The sequence below is a fragment of the Equus caballus genome, chromosome 26 (assembly GCF_041296265.1).
Source record: "Equus caballus isolate H_3958 breed thoroughbred chromosome 26, TB-T2T, whole genome shotgun sequence".
Taxonomy (NCBI): Eukaryota; Metazoa; Chordata; class Mammalia; order Perissodactyla; family Equidae; genus Equus; species Equus caballus.
Genome location: NC_091709.1, coordinates 21,329,085 through 21,344,941, shown reverse-complemented (window position 1 = coordinate 21,344,941; position 15,857 = coordinate 21,329,085). Strand labels below are relative to the sequence as shown.

The following is a 15,857-nucleotide window of genomic DNA, read 5'->3' as shown; positions in this document are numbered from 1 at the left end:
CTTGCTTGCAATTAATTTAAAATATTAATAGAGTGATGGAAAGATTACTGGAAATAATGTACAGCTCAAAATGAATTGTCTTTTTTAAAGTTTTCTTATATAATTCACAGAACAAATTCATTATTTTAAAGTGTACATGTCAGAGATTTGTTTTTAGGATATTCACTATGTTGCACAACCATCACCGTTATCTAACTCCAGGATATTTCCATCCTCCCAGAACAAAACCCTCTACTTACTAGCCATCTGTCCCAATCCCCCCGACCATACACACACACAATCCCCTGGCAACCACTAATCTATTTTCTGTCTGTGTAGATTTGTCTGTTCTGGACGTTCCATATAAACGGTATCACACAATATGTGGACATTTGTGTCTGGTTTATTTCACTTTGCATAATGTTTTCAAGGTTCATCCACGTTGTAGCATGTAACAGTGCTTCATTCCTTTTTTGTGGCTGAATAATATTCCATAATATGGACATATGACATTTTGTTTATTCATTCATCATTTGATGGACATTTGGGCTGTTTCCACTTTTTGGCTACTATGAATATACTGCTATGAATATTCGTGTAGATGTATATTTTTTTGTGTCAACGTATATTTTTAATTCTCTTGAGTATATACCTAAGAGTGGAATTGTTGGGCCCTATGGTCATTCCACATTTCACTTTTTGAGAAACCACAAAATTGTTTTCCACAGCAACTGCATCATTTTACATTCCTAGTTATTCATTATTATTTATTCACTATTTTAAAACATACAATTGTACACTATCAAAAAGTACAACATATTAGCATTCCATTTTCTCTACATTCTCTCCATTGTTTTCCTTTTTAAAAAATTTATCATTACCATCCTAGTGAATGTGAAGTTGTATCTCACTTATCTTTTAATATGCTTATTGGCTGTTTTTATGTCTTCCTTTTAGAAATGTCTATTCAGATCCTTTTCCCGTTTTTCATCGGCTTATTTGTCTTTTTATTGTTGAGTTGTAAACATTCTTTGTATATTCTGAATACTAGACCTTTATCAGTTATATGATTTGCAAATATTTTCTCTCAATCTTTGAGTTGTATTTTCGTTTTCTTGACAGTGTCATTTGAAACACAAAAGTATTTAATTTAATGAAGTCCAATATATCTATTTTTTGTTGTTGTTTTTGCTCATGCTTTTGGTGTCATATCTGAAAAACTGTTGCCTAATCCAAGACCATGCAGATTTACACCTATTTTTCCTTCTAAGAGATTTATAGTTTTAGCTCTTACAGTTAGGTCTGTGATCTATTTGAAGTTAATTCTTGTACATAGCATGAGGTGGGGGTCCAATTTCATTCTTCTGCATGTGGATATCCACTTGTCTCAGCACCACACGTTGAAAAGACCAGTCTTTCCCCATTACACAGTCTTTACACCTTGTGGAAAATCAATTGACCATGGACATGTGGATTTATTTTTGGACCCTCAATCTCATTCCAGGGGTCTGTATGTCTGTATTTATGCCACTACCACACTGTCTTGATTTCTGTAGCTTTGTGGTAAGTTTTGAAAGTGAGATGTGTGATTTCTCCAATCTTCTTTTTTTTTTTCCGAGATTGTTTTAACTATTTTGTGTCCTTCGAATTTTCATAGGAACTTTCGGGCCAACTTGTCCATTTCTGCAAAACAACGTGGTTAGAATATTAATAGGGATTGTGTTGAATCTTTAGATCAATGTGGGAAATACGGCCACCTTAACAATATTAAGTCTTTTAATCCATGAGCACAGGATGTCTTTCTATTTATTTATTTAATGTTCTTCTATTATTTTATTTTTTAAAGATTGGCACCTGAGCTAACATCTGTTGCCAATCTTCTTTTCTCTTTCTTCTTCTTCTCTCCAAAGCCCCCCAGTATATAGCTGTATATTCTAGTTGTAGGTCCTTCTGGTTGTGCTACGTGGGACGCTGCTTCAGCATGGCTCGATGAGCGGCACTAGGTCCGCGCCCAGGGTTCTAACCTGTTAAACCTTGGGCCACTGAAGCAGAGCACACAAACTTAACCACTCGGCCACAGGCCGGCCCCTCTGTTTATTTAGATCTTTAATTTCTTTCAACAATGTTTTGTAGTTTTTAGTACAAGTTTTTCACTTCTTTGTTTAAATTTATTCCTATGTGTTTTATTCTTTTTAGTGTATTGTAAATAGAATTATTATCTTAATTTACTTATAGATTGTTCATTTCTAGTGTATAGAAATACAATTGGTATTTGTACATTGATCTTATATTCTGTAACTTTGCTGAACTCATTTATTAGCTATAGTATTTTTCTACAGATTTCTTAGAGTTTTCTATATATAAGATCATCTGCTAGTAGAGATAGTTTTACTTTTTTCTTTCCAACTGCCTGATTTCATTTTTATTTCTTTGTCTTACCTAATTGCCCTAACTAGATGTTGAATAGAAGTACAATGTTGAGTACAGGTGGCAAGATCAGATATTCTTGTCTTATTCCTGATCTTGGGGAGGAAGCTTTCAGTCTGAATCAGTATTATTTTAGATTAAATTCTACTTTTGTACTTTCTTTTGAGTGTGGTGTACATTATTTGCAACAGTTGAGTAAAATATTTAGAAACTACATGGCGAAGCCTCGAATTAGGAGAAGCAGGAAAGCAGTTCACTTTCTGCCTCTCATTCCTATTTTTTTCTTTGCCAAGTCAGTTTCACCATTCAAATTGCTATGTAACAGAACCCTAAAGTGAGTTTGTCCTTTTATTAAGACACTTGGTTTTTCAGCATTTTTTCCTTAGCTGAAAAACACAATATAATAGTTTATTTTTAAAAATCTTTTGGAGTTAAAGCTGCTAGAGGTGTTTAAAAGAAAACAGAAGATAACAAATTATATTAACAGAAAATTTACCAATAATTATACTAAATTTGTACAATCCAAAATTAAGAAGTAGCTATACACTTAACAAGAATTTATGTCAACATTGTTTGATCTCCCTGGAGCATATGTCTTTCAAACCAAGGAGACTCATGTCCTAAAGACGGTCACTGGCTGCAATACCTGAGAAATCACCTCTTGTTATGCACCTAACAGTTCTGATATTGAAACGTCCAAGGAAGACTTACTGAGATTCCAAAAGAGAGTGGCCTTTACTGAATTGGAAGATACCCTTGGAAAGGCAAGATGAATGGAGGCACTCATCTTCATAGTTTGATAGAGATGATAGAGATGAACACAATCTTCTGGTTTCCTGGCCATGATGGTGGGAAACTAGCAGTTCCTGTAAAATATACCTTCTAGATAATTAGATAATTTATAAAAACTTAGAAAACTTCCAGAGCTTCACAACATGGAAGAGGCTTCGGGCTCTTTAAACAAACCCAATACTGGAAATATCATGAAGATGAGAGGAAGCTGAAGGAACAAAGAAATTAACATTAAAAACTGGAAGAAACTTCTGGAGTGAGAAGTGTTTGGTCCTGGGGTAAAGTTTAAACTAGAATGAAAAAGGGCCAACCACCAAGGCAGGTAAGAAGATAAGGGAGAGCATTTTAGTTCTGCTTTTTTTGTTTTCTTACATTTTCTGTGGCAGAATATTACCCACCCCAGCTGTACTAGCTCAGCTCCAGCTTAAACATGAGATGCTACTGCAGGTGCTCTGGGACCCAGAGAAAAATGGATGATAATCAGAGCTGGTGTGCTGGCCTCTGAGCTTGCCCTTGAAGGGGTTCAGGGAAGAGGTGCAGGAAAGTTCCTTGAAGCCAAAGTCACCTGATGAGGATAACAAATGGGACTCGTCAAACCCACACTGCAGATCCAATGGCTCTCCGCCCATCAATATCTAAAACCACCAGAAGGGGATAAAATTGCCCACTTGGATTTTAATTTCTCAATCCCCGCCTAGAGGCATATGGCCAGTCACACTACAGATAACCCTAGGAGAAAAAGACCTCACAAGCCATTTGAGGAGCACAATTGTTACTAAAGCAAAAAATAAAAATGAGAAAGAAATGGAATAATGCAGAGAAAAAGAAGGAGAATTAATGAACCAAATAAAACAAGAACTTAACATAAAAATAAGAAACATCCTTAAAAGAGATTTAGGGAGGAGGATATTAATAGCAGTTACCAGTTATAAACAAGGAAAAGTGGAAACAATAGGTGCGAAAAATAGGGAAATAAAGATTCAAGGAGTGTCATGAATAGCAGAGACGATTCAGGGAAGAACAAATCAGAGAACCACAAGATCAGACCAAAACCCTACCTCAGAAGAAATCAAGAAGGGACAAAGGAAAAATACGAAGTCAGGCAAAATGAGTGACAGAAGGAGAAATGTCAATATTCCGGAGGTAAATATGCAAATGAGGAAATAATTTAAAGATTGATAACCAGTAATAGTAAGAACTAAAAATGAAGGGTCAGCCCTGTGGTGTAGTGGTTAAGTTCGGTGCACTCCACTTGGGTGGCCCAGGTTCACAGGGTCAGATCCCTGCCACCGACCTGCACCACTCATCAGCCATGCTGTGGTGGCGACCCACATATAAAGCAGAGGAAGCTTGACACAGATGTTAGCTCAGGGCAAATCTTCTTCAGCAAAAGAAAAAGAATTAAAGATGAGAAAACACATCAAATTAAAAAGGCCTATGGGGTAACAGAAAGATGAATTTTAAAAAAATACAAAACCTCACAAATTAGACATATTAGAGTGCACACTGAAGACCAAGAGAAAATTCTAAGAAGTTTTTCAGACATGAAAAGAACAATTCACCTACAAATGGACAAGAAACAATACCATCAGATTACTTAATAGTAACACTAATCCAAGAAGATATTGGAGTATTACTGCAATGTGTTGAATGAAGACAACCTTGCACCTAAAATGTCTCACACAGCTAAATTAGTACTGAAACATGAACACACAAAACGGTGTTGTGAAGCCCATGAAAACCTCCCATGAAAACAGTTTTGAAGGAATTATTTCAATAAAAAGGGAAATACACCCAAGAGAAGTCTGAAAAATCTATAGAAAGTTAAGTGAATAAAAAGCTAAATAAAGTTTACTTCTATCATTATAATCTATTCATAGCTAAAAGTCTAGGTAATTCTAACATGGTACAAATAGGACCAGTGACAAGAAGAAGAAGGACACCAGAGAGATGTAAGTTCATACCAAGGTTTTTCTCTCATATCAGGGAAATGACAGAGGTTGATAACCTTAAGAAATCCATAGCAAAAAATGTTAGGGAAAAATAATAGAAGAATAAAAATAGAATATATAAAACGTATGAAAAGATTAAAAAAGAAAATATAGTAAAGAGAAAATAAGAAATAAGATTGGGGCCAGCCCAGTGGCACAGTGGTTAGGGGCACATGTTCTGCTTTGGCAGCTGGTTTGGGTCTCGGGTATGGAGATGGCACCACTTGCCAAAAGCCATGCTGTGGCAGGCATCCCACATATAAAGTGGAGGAAGATGGGCATGGATGCTAGCTCAGGGCCAGCCTTCCTCAGCAAAAAAGAGGAGGATTGGCAGCGGATGTTAGCTCAGGGCTAATCTTCCTCAAAAAAAAAAAAAAAAGAAAGAAAGAAGATGGCAGAATTAGTCCTAGTAAGTCAGTAATTATAATTTGCTCATTACTTTAAGGAAATCCTTATTGTGTGCCTACTGTGAATTGGGAGAGACATACTAATAAATAAAATAAATAAGAAAAGAGTATGGCAGAGTAAGCATGATAAATGCTATGGAAAAAAAAGTAAACCAGGGAAGGAGTTAAGGACCCAGCAGTTTGGTTTGCAGTGAGAAGTTGAAATTTGATCCAAAGCTTGCGGAGGTGAGGAAATAAACCCTTAAGATAGCAGGGGAAGAGCATTTCAGGAAGAGAAAATGGAAGTGCAAAGATGCTGAGGGAGCAAAGCTGGCCTGTTCAGGGTAAAAAGGAGGTCAGCTTGGCTGATGAGCAAGGGGAAAGTATGAGGCAATGTGGTGAGAGAAGCTATGAGGGGCAGAGATTCTGTCGGGTCTTAGAAATCCTTGTAAGGAATTTTGTCTTTTACTGTGAAGGAGATGAGAAGCCATAGAAGGGTTTTGAGTAAACAATGAATGTCACATGGGTTACACTTAACCAGAATCATGCTGGCTCCTGAGTTGAGATGCACTGTGGTGGAGCACCTGTGGAAGCACAAAGGACAATAAAGAAGTTATTGCCAAAAGCCGGTTGAGAGATAATGGTGGCTTGGCCCAGGTTGGTAGTGGTAAAGATGGAGAGTTGTGATCAAATGATAGTGATACAAAGATAAACAGATAGATAATAGATAGATAGATGGATAGAATAGATTTATTAATTGTCAGATCCCAAAAAAAAAAAAAGTAAATAGATCAAATTCTCAAATCAAAAGCCAATTCTCAGATTGGACTTTTAAAAAATATATCCAGTCATATGCTATCAATAAGAGACATACTTGAAACAAAAGATATAAAAATCTGAAAATAAAGACATGGAAATGGATATAATGGCCAAATATGAACCATAGAAAGTAAGGAAAACAAATTTTAATTAGAAAAAAGTGTATATAATTCAATCAAAAAATTAAAACTGGGCCAGTCCTGTGGCCTAGTGGTTAAGTTGGTGTGGTCTGCTTCAGCAGCCCAGGTTCAGTTCCCAGGCACAGACCTACACCATTTGTCAGCAGTCATGCTGTGGCAGCAACCCACATACAAAATAGAGGAAGATTGGCACACAGAAAATCTTCCTCAGCAAAAAAATAAAATAAAAAAATAAAACTAAGCCATGGAAAATCTTCCTCAGCAAAAAAATAAAACTAAGCCACAAAGTGGGATGCTGGCAAAAGGAAATGTAAATTAAGAAGATATAACAATTTATCAAAATATATGCACCTAACAACATAAACACACTTCTCCCTTTTCTATATATGTATTTATATATATGTTTTCTAATGGAAGTATGAATAGTAGATAAATGAGCAATTTAGTTGCAATTTAATGTTTCAGGAACTGATAGATCTATAGATAAAAATAAATGTTACAAAGAATTTAAATTAAATTATCTATAACCTTTTACTAGCATATATGGCATACAAATATATCAAAAGTTTACCAAACAAATGGGGCATATACATTTTTTTCCAAACAGACAAATAGTCCATGTACTATTTTCCACGGAAAAGGAAACATTTAATTCCAACTAACAAACACCTTGGAGATTATAATCTCTGATCATAATGTAATAAAATAAAAATACATAGTTGGGGCTGGCCTAGTGGCATAGTGGTTAAGTTCTTTTCCTCCGCTTTGGCGGCTCGGGGTTTGCAGGTTCAGATCCCAGGCGTGGACCCAGCACTGTTCATCAAGCCATGCTATGGTGGCATCCCACATAAAATAGAGGAAGATTAGCACAGGTGTTAGCTCAGCAACAATCTTCCTCACACACACACACAAAATATATAACAGAAGAATATCTTTAAGAATCTCATATGTCTAAAACTGAGACACCAATAAACAATCTATAGGTTATAACTTATGAAGAATATATATTTTAAATATATGTATATATTTTAGCATAATGACATACTTGGTCTCACCCACCAAACTGACTAAAATGAAAAAGACCAACAATTTCTTTGTCAAGGATGTGGAGCAATGGGGACGCTCATACAGCGAGGACACCATCACGTGGGAAAACAGTTTGGCTTTGTCTAGTGAAGCTGATGATGCATAAACCTGTGAAGCAGCAGCTTCACTCTGGAGACTATCCCCTGGAGAAGCTCTTGTGCCTATGAACCAGAATTGATGTACAGAATTTCCATGGAGTACTGTTTGTAATAACAGGGGCTGGGAAACGACCCAAATGCCCACCAATAATGAAGTGGAAAAATAAACTACAGTATCTTTACAAAATGGAGTGCAACACAAGAACATAAAGTGATTAATCATAGTTAAACATTTAAATGAGATTGAATAGCAAAAACTTAATATCAGGCAAAAAAAGAGAAGTCACAGAAAAACAGAATATTGAGGTTAAAAACTACACATGTATATGGCAAAGGTATAAAGAAAAGCAAGGAACTTACTAATAAAATTCAGAGTTGTTACTTCTAGAGGGGAAAGGAAGGAGAACGCATTTGGGAAGTTTCAAGGGTACCTCAGTGGAAGGCACATGAGAGTTTATTTTATTATTATGTGTAAGATAAACGAAGAAATGAACATGTAAATAAACCATCAAAAATCTGGAAGGATATATACCATTTGTTGATAGTAGTTAACTATGGGTGAATGATTGTGGGTGAGATATACATACACATACGTACTAGTATTTTATAAGTATTCTCCAGCCTTTCTATAATGAATAGGATGTTGGCTCAAGGTCTTATAGGAGACTCCTGCTCTTTATTGATCCAGCAGCAGCTCCAAAGCCCTCAGCTGACTTTGGAGGTTCAAACAAGGCAGGAGCCACCCCTCGTCATCTGTAGACTTTCTGCATCTCTAGTCCCAGGACACAGGGCTTTCTGGAGGAGCTACATGGCTCCACAGGGACCAGGCTAGCCTGCTTAAGCATATTGCTTGTCTTATCTGAATACTGAAATGCTGGTTCCCCAGGTTGGGAATCAGATATTTTTTAAATGCATAGAAGAGAATGTGAATAAAAATCTAGAACAAAGACAAAGCAGTAATTAGAGGAAAATTTAATGCGAAGTAAATTATCGTAATACAATAATGACTAAAAACAGATTAAGTAAATGATTAGCTGAACAATTTGGAAAAAAGAGCAACAGATTATACTACTAAAACAAGAAGGAAGGAACAGAAAACTATGGAATTGAAACAAACCAAAAGAGAGAGGCAGAAATAGGAAAATAAAACCAGAAGTTGGTTTCTTTGTAGGAATTTACGCTATAGACAATGGGAAGATGGAGAGGAGGTGGAAAGGATACAACTCAAAATAAAATGATAAAGGAGAAAAAACTCCAGATAAAATAGAGATTTAAGAGCCAGTCCCGGTGGCCTAGTGATCAAGTTCGGCACACACCACTTCAGCGGCCTGGGTTCAGTTCCCAGGCATGGACCTACGCCACTTGTCTGTCAGTGGCCATGCTGCAGTGGCGGCTCACATACAAAAAGAAAAGAGGCAGATTAGCAGTGGATGTTAACTCAGGGTGAAGCTTCTTCAGTAAAAAGAAAAAAGAGAGAGAGAGAGATTTAAAATATAATAAAATACTACGAAGAACTATAAAGCATACACTTGAAAATTACATGGTGGATAAATTTTTGCATATTATAAGATGTAAAAACTGGCAGAAAAGTAATATAATCTTGAATGGATTAATAACAATTGAATTTAATCAGTAATCAATCAATTCCCCTGTCCCGCCACTAAAATAAAGAGCCCCTTGTCAAAAGAGATCTATACTGAGTGTGATCAAATTTTCAAGGCACATTTAACGCATATTTTATTACAAATTCTTTCAGAAAATAGAAAAGAAGAAAATATTGACCAGGTCATTTAAAAAGATTAGGGTAACCTTGATTTCAAAACCAGATAATGATAGTATACAAAAGAGAAAAACATGAGCCCATAACTCTTATAAGCAAAGGTATAAAGTCCTAATTAAAGTAATAGCTAAACATAATTCAGAGTTAAATAATAATATTAATATATCGTGATAAATAAGGCTTATCCCAGGGAGGCAGGAATGTTTTAACATCAGAAAAATCCATCAATGTAAGTCACCACATTAATATATAAAAGAAATATTCACATGAATATCTCAATAGACGCAGAAAGATTATTTAATAAATTTCACTCTTTAAGTCTGTAACAGGCTCTTAGAAAATCAAGTATAGGATGGAACACCCTTAGCTGGATGAAGACAACATCCCAAATCTGGGAGCAAACATCACTGCAAGGCAGAAACCTCAGAAGCAATCTCTGGAAGGTCAGCATAAGAGGAGGATAGCTCACATCATTGCCATTCCGCACAGCAATGGATGTTTTCACCATTGCATTAAGTCACACACACAAAATAGAGATGCAAGTATTGGTAGGGAAGAGGCAAAAATGCTATTTCATATAGATGATTTGATTTATGATCAACTACATGAAAAACCCAAAAGAATCAATAAAATATAAAACCTGGTGACAAATTAAGTAAGAGCCAGATGAATGAACAGCTTTCAAAACTCAGTAACATTTTTATAAACTAGAAAAAAAAGAAAGAAAATATAATTCACCATATTAACAAGCTCTTTCTAGGAATTAAACTAAAAAATCCACATACTTTTAAACAAGAAATGAGTTAAACTATAAGAGAACACAAAGAAGATGTCTAAATGGAGAAAGCGGCCATGTATATGGATAGAGTGACTTAATATCTTAAAGGTGAGAATTCTCCCCAAATCAATCTACAAGTCCCAGACAATTCTCATCAAAACTCTACCAAAATCTTTTGAGAATCTCAACAAACTTATTCTACATTCATATGTAACTATAAATGAAATTAGGACCTAATGCAATATCGGGGGGAGGAAGCAAACTAGGATTTATTGTCCCACCAGACAGTAAGGCATACTTCAAAGACATATAAGACCACTGAAGGACTGGCCCAGGATGGATAAATAACCAAGGGAACAGAACAGAGAGCAGACACGGGCCCAGTAAAGGTGGCATTGTCAGTGGAGAAAAAGCGGCTTATTTAGTGATTGCCTTGGGAAAACTAGCTCACTTTACAGAGAAAAACAAACTTCCTAGAAGTCAAAACTTACACATACTAGGTCAGCCAGAAGGGGAATAGTAGATTATCAAGAAATTGATTGCCACCTTTGGGTGGAGGATAGTTTCTTAAACCAGAGCCAAAAAACACCAACCCCCAAAACCAGGACACCCCAAACTGATGGATTCTGTGCAATGAAAGAGATGAAAGAAGAACTTGACATCCTGATGATGGATTGGGAGAAGACATGCTTAAAATCCTAAACTACCAAGGAAGTCCTAAAATACCTAGTCAAAAATATAGAAAGAACTCCTACAAATTAACAAAGTAAGACAGATATGTCAGAAAAAGATGGACAAAGTGTATAGAATATGCACAAAAAGATAAGCCTAAATAGCTAGCAAATATTTAGAAGAAATTCTCAAACATTTTAGTATTCAGAAAAACACAAATTACATGAAAACGGAAAGAGCTCTTAATGGTTATCAGATTGGCAATAAGAACATAAATAATACCAAACGTTGGTCAGAATGTGAGGAAACTGGAACCCTTCACACTCCTGCTGGAAATGTAAACAGGCGTGGATGTTCTGGAGAATACAATAGCGCTCACGAAAATTAAGGCATGTACTCACTACGACCTAACAGTTTCAGTCCTGGAAGCACACTCTGAAATTTCTCCTGTAAATCCATGAGAAAAGAGCAAGAATTGTTTGTATCCATCACTAGGTGAAAGATATTTCCATTTTGGTGGCTATCATGGAATAACATGCAGCTTGCAGAAGTAATAAACTAAATGTACATAGAGCAAGATGAATACTTATTTTAAAAAGCATGTTTAGGGGCTTGCGTGGTGGTGTAGTGGTTAAGTTTGGTGAATTCTGCTTTGGTGGCCCAGGGTTTACGGGTTGATCCTGGGCACAGACCTACACTGCTCATCAAGCTATGTTGTGGTGGCAACCCACAAACAAAATAGAGGAAGATTGGCATGGATGTTAGCTCAGCGACAATCTTCCTCAAGCAAAAAGAGGAAGATTGGCAAAAGATGTTCAGTCAGGGCCAATCTTCCTCACCAAAAACCCAAAAAAACAACATGAAGGTAATAACTAAGAAGCATTAATAACAGAAGAAAAAATAAATATACCATTATGACAAAAATAAAAATGAATTAAACTCACCCATTAAAAGATAAATACTTGGTTTTGAAGTTTTAAATAAAAGGAATAAAATTATCCAAATATAAGATGTTTTCAAGAGTACACCTACAAGAAAACAGTAAAAAAAAAAATTGAAAGAAAATTGTACAAAGTCATATTAGGTAAACAATAAAGAAAACGGATTAAAATCATAATGTTAATATTAATATTCCAATGAATTTTAAAAAATCAGAGTATTTTACTTCAATAAAGTTTATAAACCATACAACCCCGAACCCCAAACTTTCTCAAAAACGTCATTAAAACAGAAATTGCAGACATTTATAAATAAATGACAATCAAAATGTATGGGATGAGATTGAACTGTACACTTAAATGCTTTCTATCATAAACAAAAAGTGAAATAAATGAACAGCACTCAATTAAAAATTTTAGGGAAAATCAATCATAAAAAACAATATGAAATTAGACAAAGATAAAATCAATAATATATGAAACAAAACAAAAACAATCATATTAAAATTACAGGAACATTTATTGAACACTGTGAAGCAGTCTATTTTATGACATTGGTCTCAGTTACTATACCAATCCTTTAAGATGGGAGATATTAAATTCTTCACGTCATAAGTGACAAAACTTGGGTTTATAGAATATAAATAAATTATTTTAGGTCATACGTTTCAGAATTGATAGAGCTCCAAATTAGGTCTCTAAGAGGAAGCAAGAGATCTTAGCCACTAATCTACAGAGTATAAGTGATAAAGAAATTTTAAAACTGAATATTTAAAAACTAGTTAAAAAGAGAAAAAAGAAAGGTTAAAAAGATTAGATTTAATAAATAAAAGAGATTAAACTGTGAGAGAAAAAATATACAAATATAAGCCAATAATATTGAAAATTAAATAAGAAAATAATTTATATGTAAAAAAACTACCAAAACATATCTTGAAGGGAGTTCAGAGAAAAAAAAACACTTAAATGCAAAAGTCAAAAATGTCTCCAAAATGTCCCAAAATTGACTCCAAAAACACTGTTAGGTCCAGTCATTTCTGGGGAAAGTTATTTCTCAAACTTCCAAGAAACTCAAAAATCATAGTCAGTGCTATCTAAATAGCTTAGTAAATACTACATACTAACCAGAATGGCTACACCAAATGTTTAAAAAAAAACTGGCAACACGAAATATTTACGAGGATGTGGTACAACCAGAACCTCATACATTGCTAGTAGGAGCATAAAATATTACAACCACTTTGGAAAAAAAAAAAAAACAAAACCACCTGGCAGTTTCTCATAAAACTAAACCTTATCACCTAGTAGTTCCACTTTTTGAAATTTCCCAAGAGAACTGAAATCACAAGTCCACAAAACGGCTTTACAAGAATGCTCATGGCAGCTTAGTTCATATTAGCCAAAGACTGGAAATGAACCCTGTGTCTATCAACCGAAGAATGGTCAAACTGGGGTATGTTCATAAAATGAAATACTAGCTGGGAATTTTTTTAAATGCCCTACTGATACATATAACAAGAATGAATTCTCAAAAAGTTTCTGCTGAGTGTGAAAGAGGCTTACAAAAAAGAGTACATATTGTATGATTCCATTTATGTGAACTTCTAAAATAGGCAAAACAAATCTGTGGTGGAAAAAAATTAAAATAATGGTTGCCTCTTGGGGGCTGGCAGTGCCTGAAAAGAGACATTAGTGAATTTTCTGGGGCAGCAGTAATGTTTTGTATAGGGGATCGGGTTACACAGGTGTATGAATTTGTCAAAACTCATGAAATGGAACAATTACTATTTATGCATCTTATCTTATGTAAATTTTACATCAGAAGGGAAAAACAGTAGACAAATATTGAAATTTAGTAAAATGCATGCTGACATGGCTAGTGGGGAAACGTACTGATTTGTGCAACTTATTTTGAAATGCATTAAATAACATAGATTAAAATATGAATAGAGGCTGGCCTGGTGGCATAGCAGTTAAATTCGTGCACTCCTCTTCAGTGGCCTGGAGTTCTCCGGTTGGGATGCCAGGCGTGGACCTACACACTGCTTATCAAGCCATGCAGCGGTGGCATCCCACATACAAAGTAGAGGAAGATAGGCACGGATGTTAGCTCAGGGCCAGTCTTCCTCAGCAAAAAGAGGAGGATTGGCAGCAGATGTTAGCTCAGGGCTAATCTTGCTCAAAAAAATTATGAATAGAAGGATAGATACTTGGATAGAGAGGTGACAAACGACTATAAGAAAATGTTCATTGTACAATCCAGGTGGTGGGTATACGGGTGTTCAAATACAATGCTTTCTAAACTTTTGTGTATGTTTTAAATTTTTTGTAATTAAACGCTAGAAAAAAATAGTACAAGATGAAAAGTGTCAAAATTTATGTTCTCAAGCTATAGTTACTCTGATAATGAAATCTGACAATAATAACATACACACTCACACATTGTGTGATCTACAGGTAAGTCTTATTTGTCTGTGATTTTTTTAAATCTTAAAATACTAGAAACTATAGAAGCTTTTTTTAACAACAAAAATTTATGATCAAACAGATTTTATCCTAGGAATGCACCAGTGATTTAGTATGTGTAAACCAATTAGTGTAATATGTCACATCTATGAATCAAAGAGAAATCAAATGATTGTCTCAATAGATCTTGAAACTGCTCTTAGAAATTTAGTTCTGGGGCCGGCTCCGTGGCTGAGTGGTTAAGTTCGCGCGCTCCGCTGCGGTGGCCCAGGGTTTGGATCCTGGGCACGGACATGGCACCGCTCGTCAGGCCACATTGAGGTGGTGTCCCACATCCAACAACTAGAGGGACCTGCAACTAAGATATGCAACTGTGTACAAGGGGGGTTTGGGGAGATAAAGCAGGAAAAAAAAAGATTGGCAACAGTTGTTAGCCCAGGTGCCAATCTTTAAAAAAAAGAAATTTAGATCCTAGCTGAAACAAAAATGTTTTAGCATGTTAGGAATAGAAGCATACTTCGGAACATATTAAAGACTCTCTGTCATGCCAAAGCAGTTCCAAAACGAAAAAATTCAAAAGAATCCTTTTAGGAATTTGACCATATTATGATAAAGTTCATCTCAAAGAATGAAGAAGGAAAAACAGCCAATTAAAAAAATAAAACCAATGAGGTTGTACTACAGTAAAATTAGGTGCCTGGAGAATGACATAGGAACGAATGAGAGTTAAACCAGTGCTTCTCAAATGATGTGCTTTCAAATCCTGGACCTCTTGTTTAAACGCAAATTTTGATTAATTAGATCTGGGGTGAAGTTTAAGATTCTGCATTTCTAACAAACTCCCAGCTGATTCTAATGCTGCTTCTCTGTGGACCACGCTTTGTATAGCAAGGTACTATATGATAATGGGGGCACTTCAAATAAGTAGGAAAGGAAAGATTATTCAAAACTTTTCATTGATATATGTTCAGTTGAAACACACTGTGATATTCAATTGCCATTTATAAAGAATAAAATTAGAACTTCACCTCATATAATATACTAAAATTACTTCAGGTATGATAAAGTTAACTTTAAAATAAGCAACCCTTATTTCAACTAGATAAAGATGAATTTTTATGTAGTTTTGGTCTGAAGAAGGGCTTTCCAGTCCCAGCTTTTAAGACAGAAACCACAACGAGAAAAAATAAGCAATTTGATCATTTAAAAAATTAAATTTATGTGTGCTAAAAAATACTTAAAATATTAAGTCAAATGATAAATTATGAAAATATTTACAACATATTTAATCTTAAGGTTAATATCTTTAATATATAAAGAGTTTTTATAAACAAATAAGGTAGAAACAAATTCAGCAGTAGAAAAAATATGGACAAGAATATGTACAAGATATAACTCAAAGAAGACATTTTAATGACCAAAACAACAGATTAAAGTTTTCAACTTACTGGTAATTAAGAGCTAAAAATTTTAAATGTAAGTTGTTTGACTTAACAAATTGTTTA

General features: G+C 35.0%; 1 long non-coding RNA gene across 2 annotated transcripts in view; it reads right to left on the bottom strand.

Moving 5' to 3' along the window:
- Positions 1-362: 362 nt before the first annotated feature.
- The window catches only part of LOC106782629 (uncharacterized), a 107,049-nt gene continuing 91,554 nt past the window's right edge, over positions 363-15,857 (bottom strand). Inside the window, exons 5-7 of one of the 2 annotated variants that reach the window (XR_001379875.3) lie at positions 11,893-11,976; positions 3,118-3,272; positions 363-1,662 (exon numbers count right to left, since the gene is read on the bottom strand). This is a non-coding gene — a long non-coding RNA (uncharacterized lncRNA). The remainder of the gene's footprint in view (positions 1,663-3,117; positions 3,273-11,892; positions 11,977-15,857) is intronic. The other variant, XR_011433065.1, reaches the window with a different exon arrangement.